General features: G+C 40.8%; 1 pseudogene; it reads right to left on the bottom strand.

Moving 5' to 3' along the window:
• The window catches only part of LOC145807241 (protein DETOXIFICATION 33-like), an 83520-nt pseudogene extending 71352 nt beyond the window's left edge, over window positions 1–12168 (bottom strand).
• Window positions 12169–17953: the final 5785 nt, after the last annotated feature.

Genomic DNA, 17953 nt, shown 5'->3' on the forward strand with positions numbered 1-17953 from the left:
TAAAGGCAAGTCCGGATGGGGGAGATATGGTTCGTTGAAGTAGGGCATCAATCCGGTTGGATCGAAACTAAGCGGCTTCACCAAAAAAGGCATAACTTTTTCAAAGTTGTAATTTTGATGCAAAGCTTCCACCATTGGAAATCTTACTTTCAGGGCTTCAATTTGGACACAAGAATGACCTACAAAGGAGTCCAGATGAAGGAGTTATGCGCTTTTGAAGTTGGGCCTGAAAAGTAGACTTTTGTGGCCGATCGGCCAAAAAAAGTAGCAGATCGGCCATCACAAGTAGCAGGACGACACAAAAGATGGCCAATCGGCCAAGAGTGACTCAAATTCATTTTTTTTTGAAGATATTTCTCCTCCAGCTATTTCCAGCTTGTGCCAGCTGTCCTAACTCAGATATTTTCGACCAAATGCTCTTTTTTTGCTATATATGAAGCTATATCTCACATATCTCCTAACTTAGAACATTTTGGCAAGTTTGAGAGCTTCTCACACTAAAATCTCTCTCTCTCTCTACAATTTTCAGAGCTAAATCTCTGCCTCACTCTGTAGTTTGCTCTCTCTCTTGCCCTCTTGTGCATAGAAGTAGAGAAACATGCCTAGTTTGCCTATGCATCCTTGATCAAAGTTGCCTATCTTTGGGAGGAGGTTTCTTGAAGCTCACTTGGGACTTTGTTTGAGCTCCAAAAGGTGATTTGAGCTCAGATTCTTGCCTGTTTTGGTGCTTGGCTTCAAGAGTTACAAACTCTCCCCTTTAAACTTGTTTTGCATAGCTTGTTTTGCCATCTTCTTCAACTACTTTGGGGCTGTTTTTGGGTGTTTTTGAACTGAAAAAACTCTATTTTTCAGTCCTCAAAATGGTAGTTTGAGCCTTGTTTGGCCAGGGGGTTGTCTCTCCTTTTTGCTCCTTGGCTTCTATGGTTTTTGGGCCATCTTCCAAGGCCTTTCAAAATAACTTTTCGTGCCCTTTTAACCACTGAAATCCAGAGAATTTTCAGTAGTAAAAACCCTATTTTGAGGCCTCAAAAAGGAGAGGGTGGTTCCCTCTCCTCTTGTCTTGCTTGCTAGTGTTGATGGCCAACCAAATAAGCATGTGTTTTTACTTCTTTATGGCTTTGTTTAGGCTCATTTTTGTGACTTCTTAGACCTTCCATAACTCTGTTTTTGTCTTGTTTGATCATTGGTTGCATGCTTCATGCACTTGTAGTGTAAATTCTCTTTGTTAGCCTTGCATGCCTAATGAGTTAGCTTGTTATTCTAGCATGTGTTGACTTAGTCTCAGCCCATTTTTGGTGTTTTTTTGGCATGTCGTAACTCTGATTTTGACTAGTTTGGCCACCTCTTGCATGCTTCATGTACTTGTAGTGCAATTGTGCTAAATTGCCTAACATGTGCTATTGTTTTGGCCTCTAAATCTAGCCATTCTTAGCTTATTTCGAGCATGTTTTAGAACAACTGCCATAACTAGTCTTGGGTTTTGAGGCCCATACCATGCTATACTTGTGATGTTTGCATTCCTTGGCATCATTTGGCATTGAATTTCAGAGCTTATATCTTTGTCATACTCTCATGTTTATCACTCTTTAACTGTGTTTAAGAGTTGTGCCGTTATGCCTTGTTTGTGAGCTACCAAATGAGCATGTTCTTCTTGCTTTCTAGGCTGCCATTTCAGCACATTTTAGCCTCTATTTTGGCATGTTTTAGGTCTGTCCATGACTGGTTTTGTTGTTTGAGCTTGATAATGCATGCTTCTAGTGTAATACACTTCACTAGTTTCAATGCCTTTGGCCTTTAACATGTCTTGCATGATTTAGTGTCTTTTGCATGACATTTCAGTGCTGAAATATGTGCCATTGCACTCCATTGTTTGCTCCATCATTTGTTTTGAAAGAGGTCTTGAGCCCCTTTGTTGGCTTAAGCATGAAATTGAGGCTCTCATGCCTATTGGTTTTAGTCCTCTCTTAAGGGCTTCTACTAACCAAAAGCATGAGGCTTCTTTCACGCTTAAGGTACTTGTGGTTTAGAGCATCTTTCCCATTAGAGGACAATTACATTTGGACAAATCAATTAAAGGATTAATTGGTAAGTTAAAATGAGTAAACAAAATTGAACCAAGTAAAACATGCCAAGATAACATGTTTGAGTTGCATTGCATGTGTTTGGATCAAACGTTAATCCAAACACAAGAAATATGAGACGTTTCATACCTGAAGTGATGAAACGTGTCACATTTCTTGGTCGCTATCCCCCTTGATTATGCATGATAGGGTGGAGGCCTCTCGAGTCTTATGTGTTATTTGCGTGCATTCATTGACATTGATTTGTGCAACTCGGCCTCTTTGGCCATCATGCATTGAGATGCGTGATTGATGGCTCTAGAGCCAAGCACTACACTTCTTTCAGCATGCGACATGATAAGGAGTGTGGTTGCACACACATTTTCTTGCAAATACACTGCCATGCCTCTGTTAGTGCTCTGTTGCAGCAAAAAGGAGAGATTGCAGGAACCAGTGGCCGACCGGCCATCAAAGGCTGCTGATTGACTATCAAAAGTGGTCGATGACCATTAACTTCGGCCGATGGCCATTCCTCTTGGCCGACCACCCCTCAGCATGTTCCTAGGGTGGATCAGAAGCATCTTGGAAATTGGCACAATTTTCAGAAATACAAAAGAGTGCAAACAGAGGCATCATGAGGCACGGTAGTGTGTTTCCAAGCGAAGCTGACTGAGCATGCATGCATCCCTCGTTACGAGGCCATTTCAGTGATTTTGTTAACTTAGAATAAACTGTTATTTTATTTGTGAAAGTGTTGTAATTAATTAGTTAATGCGTTTAATTAATTGGTTCATTTTGTAATAATTAGTTAACTAGGAATAGTTAATTAATTTCGTTTTATAATAATTAGTCTAATTAGTTTAATTAGATTAGTTAATTAGCTTAGCTTAGCTTATTCATTCGAACCCTCCACCGAGAGGGCACAAATGTTGTAATAAGCGTGCGTGTGTGTGATGCATGTCTTCCAACCACCATTTCTTTCTCCCTTTTATTTAACCGCTTTCGATGGTTAGTTTTAAGGCTTGTTTCAATTAGCATACTTATGCTTGCATGTTTGCATCATTCATTTGTATTGCATGCACCGGGCTTGGCGTATTATTAAAACTGCATTGTATTTCAATACCTATTTGAATACATGTATCAAATTGTTGCATTCATATGCCATCTTAGCCAGCCGAGCCTATTTTAGCTGCATTTTGCATGTGTTGCATTAGGCATTGTTAACATAGCTAGGATCATGCATTGATTACTAACTAGCTTCTTTTTAAGCTCAGAGTACACTATGAGTTTTATGCTTTAGCATCCTTGTATGAGTGTGAGTGTTGCCATGATAGCATGTTTGCCATGAGGCTATTTGCTTAAATGATATAACTGGATGGATGCCTGTGGATGAAGGCTTCATTGCTTGAATTGGAACAATTCATCGAAATGTGAGTTTTAAGCCCACTTGAGAGTGGCAAAATCATGTTTTTTTCTAAGCTCACTTGAGGGTGGCAAATCCGCATCTTAGCCTACTTGAGGGTAGCAACTTCAAACCACTTTTCGAAAACCAAACAAACATGAGATGTTTTGTTCCAATTTGAGAGACTTAGTATATATTTGTATGCTGTGCGCATCACATAATAATTCTAGATTAATAACCGGAATAAGAACGCACGTGTTTTCAAAAACAACATATCATGTAAGTAGAGGCCGATCTTTGATCAGGCGAGCGAGGGTGCTCATTTCAAGACCTTCCCTTCTCGTACCCAAGTTCCCGAGCCGAGGCAACTTTGGTGATGACGGACACGTGGTCTTAGGCACAAGTCAGGGTTTCCTAAATTTTCTAAAATAAAATATTTAGGTGGCGACTTTGAAATCTGGTAAAGCAGTCCATGTTTAGCGTTTTTAAATCAAAATCAATTTTCCAAAACGATTTGCCGGATTTGGACTCTTTGGTGATTTATCAGTCTTACATTGAACTTTGTGAGATTAGATTCAGAATCGTGACATGAGTCTGAACTGTAGTAGCTAAGAACAACGATTCGCGCCCTCACGCGTGGAGCTGAGTTCCGGGCGGTCTACAGTTTTTGGCAACTCCGCTGGGGATTTAGAGAACTTGACTCGAACTCATGATATGTTGTTTTGACTACACTTATGTGTTTCTTTGCATTGCATCTGCATTGGTGCACCTAGGACACCGTGTTTGCCGTACGCTATTCCTAAACAGTTTGCCAGAGGCTTGCTTTGAGAAGCGTGCCATAAGGCTGACCGGTTGCGGGCTCTGCCACGATGATAACACAAACCTCAGTTTTTACTGGAGCACCCTTTTTAACCATTCGACCTAGTGCATATCAGAATCCATAGTGACTATTCCAAACTAGGACAGTTGCTTACCCAATTGTAGGTTGTTTGAACCGCTGTGTGTGTAGTGAAACCCTAGCTCCTGACAAGATAGGACAGGGAAACCCTACCCCTCCATAGGGGTGTTTTGGTTCTCACTTGATTGCTATGTGCTTTTAGAGTGTGCCTCTACAAGAATGAATGTATTAGTTTGCAAGTTTGAGTATCGGCCTGAGGGTATCAGTTTACAGGCAGAATTTTGTGTAGAATTCAATAAAGAGTGTAGTCATTCAGCTACGCTCATATTTGTTCTGGTAAAATCAAGCTGAGATGCTGTCTGTTTTCTTCTTTTGCAAGGTAGTCTTGCAACTATAACTTCAGAAGGCTCCAATGTCCCCCGAGTACACCAAAGTTGTATCAATAGACTTTGTCAAGTCGGAATTGGTTCAGAAGCAACTTGTGTTTCCCTCACCCCCATCGGTTACAAGACGAAGGAGGATCAGGCAAAATTCACCAGTACAGTTTCTACAGCAGTTACGCCTCAGTTCACTCAGGTCTAGTCTGGTTTGGGAACAGTTGTCAGCATTCAGCTCAGCACGAGATCAATCACCCATTCCCGTGGCTCAGTATCCCCCAGCCAGTGTGGAAGAACAGATGCGGTACCTGTAACAAACAATCGAGGCACTGCAACAGGACGCAGTCCATCAGGCTGAAGTCACGGCTCATCAAGCCGAAGTGATAACCTAGCTACAACAACAACAGCCACAACAGGCTACGGCTTCTACATCTAATGCACCTCTGTAGACGCGCCTGCGTGGGGCCCTCGTGCTACAGTTCAGACTCAATTTTTTGTCACGATTCTTAATCTGAACTAAAGAGTCCAAATCCGGCAAATTGTTTTGAGAAAATAGATTTTTAGAAAAGAAGTGCCAAACATGGACTGCTTTGCCAGATACAGAGTCGCCACCTAAATATTTTATTTTGGGAGAATTTAGGAAACCTTGACTTGGTGCCAAAGGCCACGTGTCCGTCATCACCAAAGTTACCTCGGCTCGGGAACTTGGGTACGATTGGGGAAGGTCAGCTATGAGCACCCCCTCTCGCCCGATCCGAAGATCGGCCTCTACTAACCATGATATCCAATTTTGAAAACGTTATGTGTTCTTATCCTGATTATTAGCCTAGAATTACTATGTTATGCGCACAGCACAAAAGTATAGACTAGATTACCTAATTTGGGAATAAGCATTGCATATTCGTTTATTTTGGAAAAATGTTTTGGAATTTGCTACTCGCAAGTCTATTCCAACTCAGACAATCCAACCTTCACCCACAGGCATTCAAGCAGTTATATCACATAAGCAGCTAGCCTCATGGTAATCATGCTATCATGACAACACTCACACGCATGCAAGGATGCTAAAGCATAAATACTTACATCGTACTCCGTGCCAAAACAAAGAACTTGTTAGCAATCAATGCATGATCCAAGTCCATGTTTAAATGTCTAATGCAACGCATACGGAATGTCACTAGAGTAGGCTCGGCTAGTCTATGAATGACATGTGAAAGTGCACAAGTAGCATGTATTCAAGTTAGATTTGAAATACTAATGCAGTTAGCATGATGCACCGAGCCCGGTGCATGCAATACTGATGAATGATGCGTGCATGCATAGCATAAGGTATGCTAAATTAAACATGACCTATTACTAACCATCAAAGCAGGTAAGTAAAAGGGAGAAAGAAGTAGGGGTTGGAAGACATGCACACACTCACCCACACTTATTACAAATTCGCCCTCGCTCGGAGGGACCAAAAGAATAATACAATTCGAATAATGAATTAACTATCCTAGCTAATTAATTATTACAGACCAACTAAATTAATTAAACAAATTAATTAATTTAAGAAAGCAAGTAAAAGGGCCTCAGGAAGAGGGCTCAATGCATGCATGCTCGGGTCTTGCTCGAAAGTCCACTGCCATGCGTAGGCTGCCTCTGTTTTCCCTGCTCTGCCCCTCTAAAAACTGCCAAAGTCTCAGAATTGCTTCCCTTGACATTGGGAGACATCACCGGCTGAGGAGAATGGCCACCGGCAGTAAGATGTGATCATCGGCTGTTGATGAAGCTATCGGCCACAGATTTATGGTCGGTCGGCACTGAACACTGCCGGTCGGCCAAGAATGTCTGCAGAACCTGCAATTGACAGCAGCAGAGGGCAAGGCACAGCATGGCAATGCATTTCAAGCAATGTATGCACCGACCATATCCCTTATCATGTTTATGACTCAAAGGGACATGGTCCTTGGTTCTCAGACCATCAAGCGCGCATTTCAATGCGTGATAGCCCAAGAGACCAAGTTGTGCATTTTTCATTTCAAATGTAATGCAATGCACATAGTCAAACTAGGGGGCTTCTACCTCTATCATGACTCACTTCAAGAGGTGAGGTAATGCATGCACAATGCAATGCAACCTAGGCATGCAAGCTAAGGATGCAACATGGCAATGCAATGTGTACATGCAAGTATGCAAGCAAACATGCGAGGTGAGCATGCAAACAAGCAAAGAGATGGACTTAAACATGATTAGACAATTCTCAAACAAGCCTAAATCAGTGGCCAAAATGCCCAAACATGGAGGCCAACACACGAACACACATGCACATGTTAAAGGGCTAATACTTAAGTACAAAAGGGCAACTCTCAAGCACACTTGAAAGAGGCATAACATGGACAATTAGCATGTAAATTAAGCTTTGAAAATCATGCAAGAACATGGTGCCAAACCAACCCAAACAATGCAATCAAGGTATGCAAGCAAAGTCCAAGATTCAAAGCAAGCTAAAGGGGTATTGAACCACACTTAACAAGACCAAACATGGCATGAATTCAATGACCCAAAATAAAGTTTTAGCACATAAAACAAAGCCCAAAAGATTACTTAAATGGCATCTAAATAACTTGAATTCAAAAGCATGCACAATGACCAAAACATGGAGCATGCAACACAAGCCTTTGACACATCAAAGGGACCATGAAATGCAAGCATACAAGCATACTAAGTGGACTGAAATGACATGGAAAATGGTCCCAACCCACTAAATCAAAGCAAGTAATGCATGTTATACACTCACACCCTTAAGGCCAACAAGCCAAAATGCAAAGGGGCTATACAATGCATGCCAAAGTCGACCCAAACAACTAAGGACAGACCTTAATCATGGCAAAATAAACATGAAAGCTTCACAAAGCCAGGCCTAAAACATGCTAGAACAATGGTTTACAACCTAAGGCATGTTAAGGCAACAAAATGGCATTACAAGGCATGTATGCTAAGCAAGCATGGTGTACCAAAACCAACTTAAAACAATTCTATTTCATGGAAAAATAAGCATAAATAACAGCTAAGGCATGGTCAACAAGAGCCTAAGCTAGGTGCTCCCTCAAGAGGCAAAAATGGTCCTTTTCAAGGACAACAAGGAGAGGGGGTGGCCCTCTCCTTCTTGGGACCTCAAGGCACCATCCTTACCACTGAAATCCCTCAAGATTTCAGTGGTGAGGAGGCCCAAATACCAAAGTCCCAGAGCTCACACAAAATATCACAAAACAAGGGCCAAACAAGGCTTAAGAGGGGTCAAACAACCCCAAAGCTTAAAACACTCTTGACAAACTATTTAGAGGCCTTAAAAACAGAACTTTTATGTATTATATGAAAAGCCAAAAAATAGTTGCAAGATAGGTAAAAGTAGTGTGCAAAAATGGAGTAAAAAGGGGCTAGTTTCTTACCCTTGAAGTCCTCCTTCACAAATGATAATCTTGTTGTCTCCTTGAGCTCAAATCCAGTCAAGAACACCAAGAACAACCCTCTGGTCCCTCAACAACCAAGAGAAGGTGTAACACTATGTGTTTGTGTGCAATAGTATGGGCAAACAGACACTAGACACACACAAGAGAGAGATATAGAGATAGGAAATATGTATCAACCCTAACCCTAATCCAAAGCTCCCTCTGGAATTTTTTGTAACCCTAATGCCAAGAGAGGAAGCCTCTTCTTATAGGCAACTCCCTCTTGTAAGGCTTTCAAAACAAGCCATCCAAGAGGGAAATCCCTCCATAAACGTGTATGGAGGGGAGCAGAGTGGGTGCCAGCTATCACTGCTGGCACAAAATATCTACTAAAAGTAGATGAACAGTGATCGGCCATTCAAAATTGCCATTTTGGAAAAATAAATGGCCGATCGGCAATAAAGAGTGCCGACCGGCAATATACATTGCCGATGGCATAAAATCACTGGCCGGTGGCCTGAAGCCATGGCCGGTGATGTGTGGGGATGCCTCACAAGGCATTCCCTGCCCCTCCAAGGCAAAACACAAGTGTTTGGTGCAAAACCAGACACAACACGGTCGAGTCGAGAGATCCTGAGGCAAGGCGCGCAACCGAGACCTCCGGGAACTTAAGACAAACACAAACAAGGGTAATCACCAAGTGTTCCAATGGTGACGTCCAAGTCTTGAGGACGGTCAAAAATGGGGTGTCTACAACCTCCCACAGTTAACCCGACACCTGAAGCCACTACCCATACGGCTAATATCCAAGAGACTCAGGGCAATCCGGCGGAGCCAATCCCAATACAGGCCTCTAAAGCTCCTGTCCATCAAAGCGAAGCTCCATTTGAATTTAAGGTTGACTCAACTACACTTAAGGTTAATAAACTGGAGAAGTTATTCAAGCGGGCACAAGGAGTGAACTCCATCCTAGATTTAGAGGACGGGTATACTGAATCTGCAGTTACCTTACCGGAGCGGTTTAAAATGCCGCATATCGACTGCTTCGATGGCTCTGGCAACCCAATGGTGCACCTCCACCTGTTTTCTGATATCTTGAGGCCAATGGGTTTGACCACAGCCCAGAAGTTGTCTCTCTTCGGCCGAGCCATGTCTAGGATAGCCGCAATCTGGTATGCGAATTGAAGGACTCTGTGAAACAGAACTGGGAAGAGTTGGCTGAGGCCTTCATTGCTCAATGCTCCTACAACACACAGATTGAGGTCACAACTCGTGATCTCGATGTCACCTGCCAAGAGCCAAAGGAGGGTTTCTCAAAGTTCGTGATGAGATGGAGAGCAAAGGCCTCAATGATGACTATAAGGCCTTTCGACAAAGATCAGATCAGGATGATTGTTCGGAATCTGCATGGCAAGTTGTTACAAAAGATGGTCGTTCTACCTCTGTTTACCTTTCCAGCCCTTCATGAAATGGGGGTTCAAATCGAGGATGCCATCAGACAAGGGATCTTTGCGGAAGATAATGAGCCTTTGAAAAAGAATGTTGTTCGCAGTTCCAATGCTACTACTGAAGGTAGCACAGCTGCGAAATGCTCAGAAGTAGACACTATCACCACTTCCCTCAATGGCCAAAACCCAACCACTTCAAATCGGTCCCAAGCCCGAAATTTTCACCCTCTTTACATGAGTCTCTCTCGAGCTTTGAAAATGCTGCGAGAGGAAGGGTACCTAGAGCTCCTAGAACCTCAACCCCTTTCAAATCCTCTTCCACCAATATATGACCCAGCTAAATACTATGCCTATCATCAACAACACAGTCATGATACGAACCATTGCATCTGCCTCCGTCATAAGATTCAGGATCTTTTTGACGAAGAGACCATAACTCCACAAAAGGACCTCGGGCTAGTACTGACCCATCACCTTTCCATCTCAATCTAATACATATACTGCCGTCCACCTATGACCCCAGTATATACATCACCCCAGCCCATTCACCTAAGTCTGAGGTGTTTATTCCAGACAGCATGGACTTATGCATGATGAATGCACCTGAACCCCAATCATCCCAAACCCATGAACCCACTAATTCTGAGCTAATGAGAATGATTGAAGATCTTCAGAGAACTGTGGCAGATCTGGCCTTCGGAATATTGGCTCCATCATTGACGACATCACAGGCCAGAAGTTTCAGCCCAAAAGGCTCCTTGATCTTAGGGCAAGCGGCAATTGAAAAGGGCCAACCTAAAGCCATCTTAGATCTGGGTGGTGACATGTCGACAACAACTGGGCTCCGCTCTGATATGGCGACCCGATCCTTTGACAAGGTGGAGGCAAGTGGTAAGAGCAAGGTAGGGGCGGGCATTGGTCCCCATGAACATCTATTGTGGGTTGTTGAGGCTTTGAAAGCCGAAGGGCTGAACAAACTGCAAGTGTTGGCAGTTGATGCAAAGACTGTGGATGGCACTTTTGCCACTCAGAATGAGAGCATTTTGAATCAAGGGGCAAGCCAGGAGAAGGGCCGTCATACCAGAAACGTTTCTTTCAGCTCTAATCTTATACTCGGAAGAGATCAGCAAACCTAGTCAGTGCCTACCAATCCCTTTGCTGGTGCATCTAGCAAAACTCCGTAAACCTCAAAGTACCCACCCCGAGGCCAGAGGGTCTTCAATCCCCTCAACATGACTTTGTCCAAAGCTTTCCAAACCCTTATAGGACAAGGCCATTTGGAGCCCTTGGAGCCGCGGCCATTACTGAATAAACTTCCTCTCTCCCATGATCTGGCCAAGTACTGTGCCTTCCATCAACAAGCCGGCCATGACACTAACATTTGTTTTCGTCTTCACCACGAAATACAAGATCTGATTGATAACAAGGTCATTGTCACGCCAGGTCTTGCAAAGTCTATCGGCACTGGATCAGTGAACTTAGGGAATAATGTGATATGATCGGGGGATGAACCACCTGCGGATGTTGCTCAGTTTACTCCAGATGTAGTGGATGACATGCATTGTTTTGAGCATTGTGCAAATGCTGATTATCTTAATTTTCTGACTTGGGTGTAGAGTCAGTCTTGCTGTGTTGTATTGAGTCAGTCTTTTTGTACTGAGTCAGTCGAGTCTGTCTTGTTGTATCGAGTCAATCCTGTTTTGTTAGAGTCGGGTGATTTCGAGGGTGTTACCTCGGACATGTAAGTACTATCTTTGCAGGTGGTTGAGTGACGGTAGACCGGAATGCCATGTAAGTACTATCTCCATCTTCACTGGATTTAATTTCTTGCTCTAACCTGCTTTCATCATCCCAAATCATTGTATAGATTTTCATTCGGTTTTTTTTTTTTTTCGATGGACATTCAAGAGCAATATGACTAAACCCTTAACATTTGTAATTCTTGACACCTTGCCCCTTCACAATCTTCTTTTCAGTTTTTGGAGCAAGTTTTGGTGGAAAAGTTTTGGATTTTTCATTACTCTTATCTCTTAAACTAGGGTCCTTGAAATTAGACTTCTTTTTCTTTAAATTTTTTTTGAACTGTTTGGTAAACATAGTCTTCATTTCAGACTCTAGATCAAATTCAATCTCAGGGGTCTTAACAGCCTCATGAGCACTGGTAAAAGCCACACTATCTTTTTATTTATTTTTTTCAAAAAAATCTGATGGGCTTCATAAGTCTGCAAGTTTCCAACCAATTGATCGAGTTTGAGGTTATCAACATCCCGAGCCTCCTCAATAGCTATCACTTTTGTTTGGAACCTCTCAGTTAAAGTCCTCAAAATTTTTTCAACCACCTTAACTTCAGGGATTTTTTCATCGAGTGTGAAATAGGAATTCACGATGTCACCAAGTTTAGTATAAAAGTCATCAAACGTCTCATCATCATCCATAAAAAGAGTTTCAAAAGAGGAGGTGAGATGTTGAAGTTTTGATCTTTTAACATCAATAGTACCCTCATGAATAGTTTCAAGAATGTCCCAAGCCTCTTTTGCTACCTCACTCATGCAAATACAACGAAACTCTTCTGGTGTGATAGAGCAAAAGAGGGAATTGGGAGCCTTACTATTCCAACTCGAGTTTTAATAATCGAATGTGTCCCATTTATCAAGTGGTTTCGGTATATCCATACCATCAATGGTGACAACAAGTTCACTCCACCCATAGATCACACAGTGCCGAACTTTCTCATCAATCGATTTTAAACACGTCCTCATACGAGCTTTCCAATAAGAATAGTTTGTACCATCGAGTAACGGAAGTCTATGGGTGCAATTACCTTCACAAATTGAATCCATATCACAAATCACACAAAATCACACTCCTATAGTTTTGATAAAAATGAAGAGTGACCTACTCTAATACCAATTGAAAAATGTAAGAGATTCGTGATTCGAATCAAGATTAATTGCAACAATACCCAAATAATTAAAACTAACAATCTAAATTGTCTAGCATGTATGAAAGTGATTTAGATTGTTGCTTCAGAAATCAATAAATTGACACAACCGATTTTACGTGGAAAAACCACAATTGCAGCACCTCCAATTGTGATTAAAAAACCACGGGAGAAACGCCACTAATCAATCTACTATGAAATAAAGAAAGAATACAAATTTACCAAAACAAATTACCCAAACGCAATCAATTTGTTTTCAACAATCTCTATCTCTTTCACCACCACCTTCGTCTCGAAATTGATCAGCTTGATGTTAAATCCACAACATCCATGTCGAATCAATGACCATGCACAGCTTCGAACTCCTTCGAATACTCCATGCTTGAATCTCTTGATTCCACTGAAGAAGAACACTCTTTATAATTGAACAATCAAACAACTCTTTGATGTATACTTGTCAAACCATGAGTTTAATACTCAAGCAAACATCAAGAAAACTCACAAAATAGCTCTAGAAGAAAACCCCAGAACCCTCAAAGAAGATCTAGAAGTCGTAACCCTAAATTCTGATAGAACTACACATTTATAGAAAATAGGACCGCGATGGTCACTAGAGCGAAGGATCTCTCACATGAGGGATGAGACAGACACGCGTGAAACCCATAAGTGCCTTCGCTCGAGCCACCAAAAGGTTCGCTCGAGCTCACAAAATCCGTTCCTAGTATTTTTGCAGGCAGAGCAAACTACTGAGACCAAGACTTCTTCGCTCGAGCCAAGAGACTGTCGCTTGGCTCAAGCAAGCAAGACAAAATTCCAGGAACACTTATAACTCGATAAATAAAGTTTGTTCGCGGAATTGGCAAGACAAGGGACCTAACAATGTTTAGTGAAAGGCATTTTTTTTTATTTGATTTCATGCTCCCAACTCAGCCAACTTATTCTCCAAGAATCATGCAACAAATAAAAGTCAATTGCAAGTTTGCAAGTTTGCAAAACACCCTTTATAAAATTTGAAAAGAAAAGTTAAGCCTCAATTCAAAGCTTACCATGTTGTTCTGATTACCATGTTGGAATCACGATGACAAAGAAGCAACTACAATCTAACCTGCATCCATTGGAAGTCCGAATCAATGGTCTAATGTTTCTTCTAGGTATATAGTTAGAAGAAAAGAAACATGAAGGCAAGTTCAGTTACCAACAAACAAAAACACAAAGGACTCAAATTAACATGCACCGTGTAGTCTTGCCGACTTAAGAGACACATGTTCCAATTGTGTCACAAACGTGTTTAGGCCAAAAAAAAACTATGAAATATTTTGTATGCACTACATGATGTGTCTAAATGCATCCAACAGTGTCATATTTATGTCTAAAACATCTTAGACCGCCATGGCAGACATTTTGGTGCACCAGTGTTTCATATCCACCATCACAACAGCAACATCACTTGAAATGCATGAGTTCCTATATTTTGATGCATCGAATCCTATGGCTAAATCTCCAAAAAAAAAATATGTAAGTAAACTCACAAATAAAAATAAAGAAGAATAAAATGTTTCCTTAACCAAATGGAATGGTTAGTCTAATTATAAAGAGATCAGTTTGTAGGTAAAGCAATTTGGCAGTTCTACTGAACCAAATTATCTTCCTAAAAATGAAAATGCATAAATTACAAATACTACAGTCTACAAATCAAAACTAAAACGCTCCCTATATAGTTTGATGAAATTCTCATGGTAAGTTGCTAACAAGCTTTAGATAATGCATTAGTCATAATAAAAGCTTTCAAAAAATTATTTTATAAGATTGAATCATAAAAGCAAGCAAGCTGATACTCCCAATAGTCCAAGTTTCAGTCTAACTACGAAAACATTGGTATGCCACCTAAGTAGATATAGGGGACACACAAATCTGATGCTTTGATGCTTCAAGACTTTTCAATGATACCAAATAATAACAGACTCTTTTTATCTCATTCAAAAAATGGGGAGGTGGATTATTTATCTAAATTGGAGGGCATATTTTTCGAGTGTTTTCATAGTTGGGATCAGGGGTTGTTAAAAAAAATTTGGATTCTATAAAGCTTTTGGATACATGAGGTGCTGTATAGGTACATTTTTGTGATCGATTTTCCTTTTCTGTGTAGCGGGTGTAGCCCGACATCCTCTTGTATGACTTTTCAGAATCAATTTTACTTGAAAGCACATATATATAGGAAAATTTTTAAGACCCCTACCCACAATGATATGACATGATAGGCATCAGCTCTTGATTTGTTAGACACTCAACCATGCATGACCCAACTACTTTGCCTCATCATTGTAAGTGAATTTGGGATCTAAATTATGGGTCTCTAGCATTCATAACACATAGACTGAACTCCAAAAATCCAACATAGCATGAAACTTCACAATGCCTAAAATTGGAGATAAATGCTTAATAGAAACACTTTCCAATGAAGCAAATGTTTTAGAATAAGCTCCAATCTACCAATCGTATGATTTAGCCCAACCATGTGTGTAACTCCAAATATTCAAATCATTGAAATCATTCCTGAGAAAAACACAGACGGCCAAACAATGCAATAGAAATTCATTATAAGTCAACAGCTTAGTTCATCACAATCTGATTTCCCAACAAATTCAAGCTATAATTGAAAATTTTCTACTTTTCTACATACTGATTACAACACAAAACATTGAAGAGAAACTAAAACCCTAATTCAAAAAATGAATGACTGATATATATATATATATATAGAGAGAGAGAGAGAGAGTCTTACATTGGTAAGCATAGTTGAGCCAAAAAGAGCCATTTTTTTATGACGAGTGTGATTATATTACGTTTCATGTATATATGGTAGTTTATATATTCTGTATATATTAGGGCTTTTGTTTCCTTTTTTAGTTCTAGGGTTAGAGTGATATATAAACCAATGTATTCTCATATTTGATAGACAATTGAAACTACAGAAATTCTTCAGAAACTTACAAGGTATCAGAGCCAAGTGTGAAACCCTAGCCTTGTTGGTTGTCGTCTCTCAGTTCAAAGCCTAAGCCCGATTTGTGACTCGAATAACCCATCTCCTCCGTTTGACATCTCTGTTCTCCGAAGTCATAAGCGTACCGACATTATGATCAGCCTTTGTTAACGCCATGATCAGCCTCTGTTCTCACCAAAATTGCAACCTAGTTTTCTCTTACTTTCTGGATTGACTTGGTCCTGACCTCCCTCTCTCAGACTCGCAAGTGTGATCTCTCTATCTCTCCCTCTGGTTCACGAGATCGAAGAGGTGTCTGCCCTTGTTCTTCTCAATCAGCTTTGACTTCGACTTTTGCTCTGTGTTAGCTACTCGAGCCCATTGTCGACTTCGACTCTAGTTGTCTCTCTCTCACTGTGGTTTTGCTTGGATCATACTTGAGTCTGATATTGCTCTTGGTTTATTATAGTCTCAAACCTCAGGTCTCTCCTTATTACTATTTGACCCATTATTTCTATTACACTTGGACCCCTGTTTAGCTATTTAAGGTTTATTCCATTGATGGATCACCCGATGATGAATGTGTACGCTTGTCAAATGCTTGATTCCCTCAACAGGAAACCTCAGTGTTGATCCTACAACCTTTGCGCCTTGTTTTTGGACAAAAACAACAATTTTTTAAGCCTAACTATCTAGGTGCTTACTGACCCACTTGTGACTCCAGCCACCCACTATTAGTGGCCAGCCACCCCCTTTTAGTGTCATGCTGGCCACTTATGCCTGCAAACCCACTTGTGTGGCCTGCCGCCCACTTTTGGTGGCCTGCAGCCCACTATTTGTGGCCAGCCACCCACTAGTGTAAAAACCAGATATTTTCTGCCAGCTTTCCTCACAAATACATGCATCATTCTAGCTATGTTTACAAGGATATTTTCAAGGGTCTCTCATATATTTCAATATATAGATGACCCTCTCTCATGTTTTGGAGGTTGGAAAAATTTTGGAGTAAGAAAATATTTTTGAAGAGCAAAAGTTTGGTAAAATTCCTCTCTCTCTACAATTCTCTCTCTCTCTCTCTCTCTCTCTCTCTTACAACTTACATAACCTTTGCCTAGACACTCTAAACCAAAGCTTGAGAGTTTTTTGCTGAGGTGATTTGAGCTTGCATTTTAGCTCTTGAGGGTGTGAAATTAGTGGTTTGTAACTCAAGGGATCATTCATCTTGAAGAGGTATACATTCTAGTGCTTTTGTACCATCTCTACACTACTTGTTTTCTCTCTTTTCTTACTGTTTTTGAGTTGTTTATAACCTGTATTTTTGGGCTAAAACTTGTGATTTAAGGCCATTAAAGGTAGGGGGTTGACAACCCTTCTTTGAACCTTGCTTCTTAGGCCATTACCCTTGTGTTTCCCATCTTCTCATCAACTTTCTTTGAGCCTTTTACCACTGATTTTCTGAGGTTTTTCAGAGGCTAAAATCATGTTTTGAAGTCCCAAAAGTGAAAGGGTTGGCCTCCCCTCCTTGTGCTTGTGTGTTAGCTTTAACCCCTCAATATTTTTGCTTGTTTTTATAGTTGTTTTTGTCATCATTCTAGCACTTTTTGAATTGTTTTAGGACTATTTTTCTGTGTTAGTATCATTCATGCTTTGTATAGTATGCTTGTAGTGCAATGGTCCTCGTAGGCTTGGTGGTTTAGGCCTTAGCCACCAACCTATTTGAGTTAATAGCATTTGTTTATTTCTTTCCATACTTGTGTTCACCTCTAAGCATGTCTGTAACCTCCCTCCTTTCTTGGCCTTTTCTCTTTGTTTTGAGAGTTGCTTCAAAAAGGAGTGTTGTTTAAGCTTGAAGGGTGATATTGTGCTTAATGATTTAATCCCTTTGGGGGGTTCATTACCAATGACATGATCTCCTTTTCATGCCTAAAACAACATTTGGTTTGAAACTTCTCTCTAATAGTGAACTTAAACCTCATTATTGGACTTAATTGACTAAGGAATGGAAGGTAATTAAAAGAGGCAATAAAATTGGGGTTAAAATGAAGCAAGATATTAATAAGGTTTGGGTTCAATCGGACATTAATTGAACTCATTGAGTCTTGAGTCGTTTCATACTTGTTAGTGATGAAAACGGTTCAAGAATCAATGTCAACTCTTTCCCTTGACCAATCTGTGATAAGGAGGAGTCTTTTAGAGTCTTTTATTGAAAGTGTATCCCTTGGTTCATAAGTCATCACGTAATGAATTTGCGCCAATTGATGGCTTGCGAATTGAGCCAACCACTCTTTTGAGCTGTTTGATGATAATGAGGGGTAGGGTGGACAAACATCCCTTGAGGATGCTCTGTTTGTGCTTTGTTATAGTAGGAGAAACCCAATATTAGTGGCCTACAGGCAACTTTTACTGGGCGGCC

This window comes from Camellia sinensis, chromosome 14 (genome assembly GCF_055761805.1).
Source record: "Camellia sinensis isolate YWXY chromosome 14, ASM5576180v1, whole genome shotgun sequence".
Classification (NCBI taxonomy): Eukaryota; Viridiplantae; Streptophyta; class Magnoliopsida; order Ericales; family Theaceae; genus Camellia; species Camellia sinensis.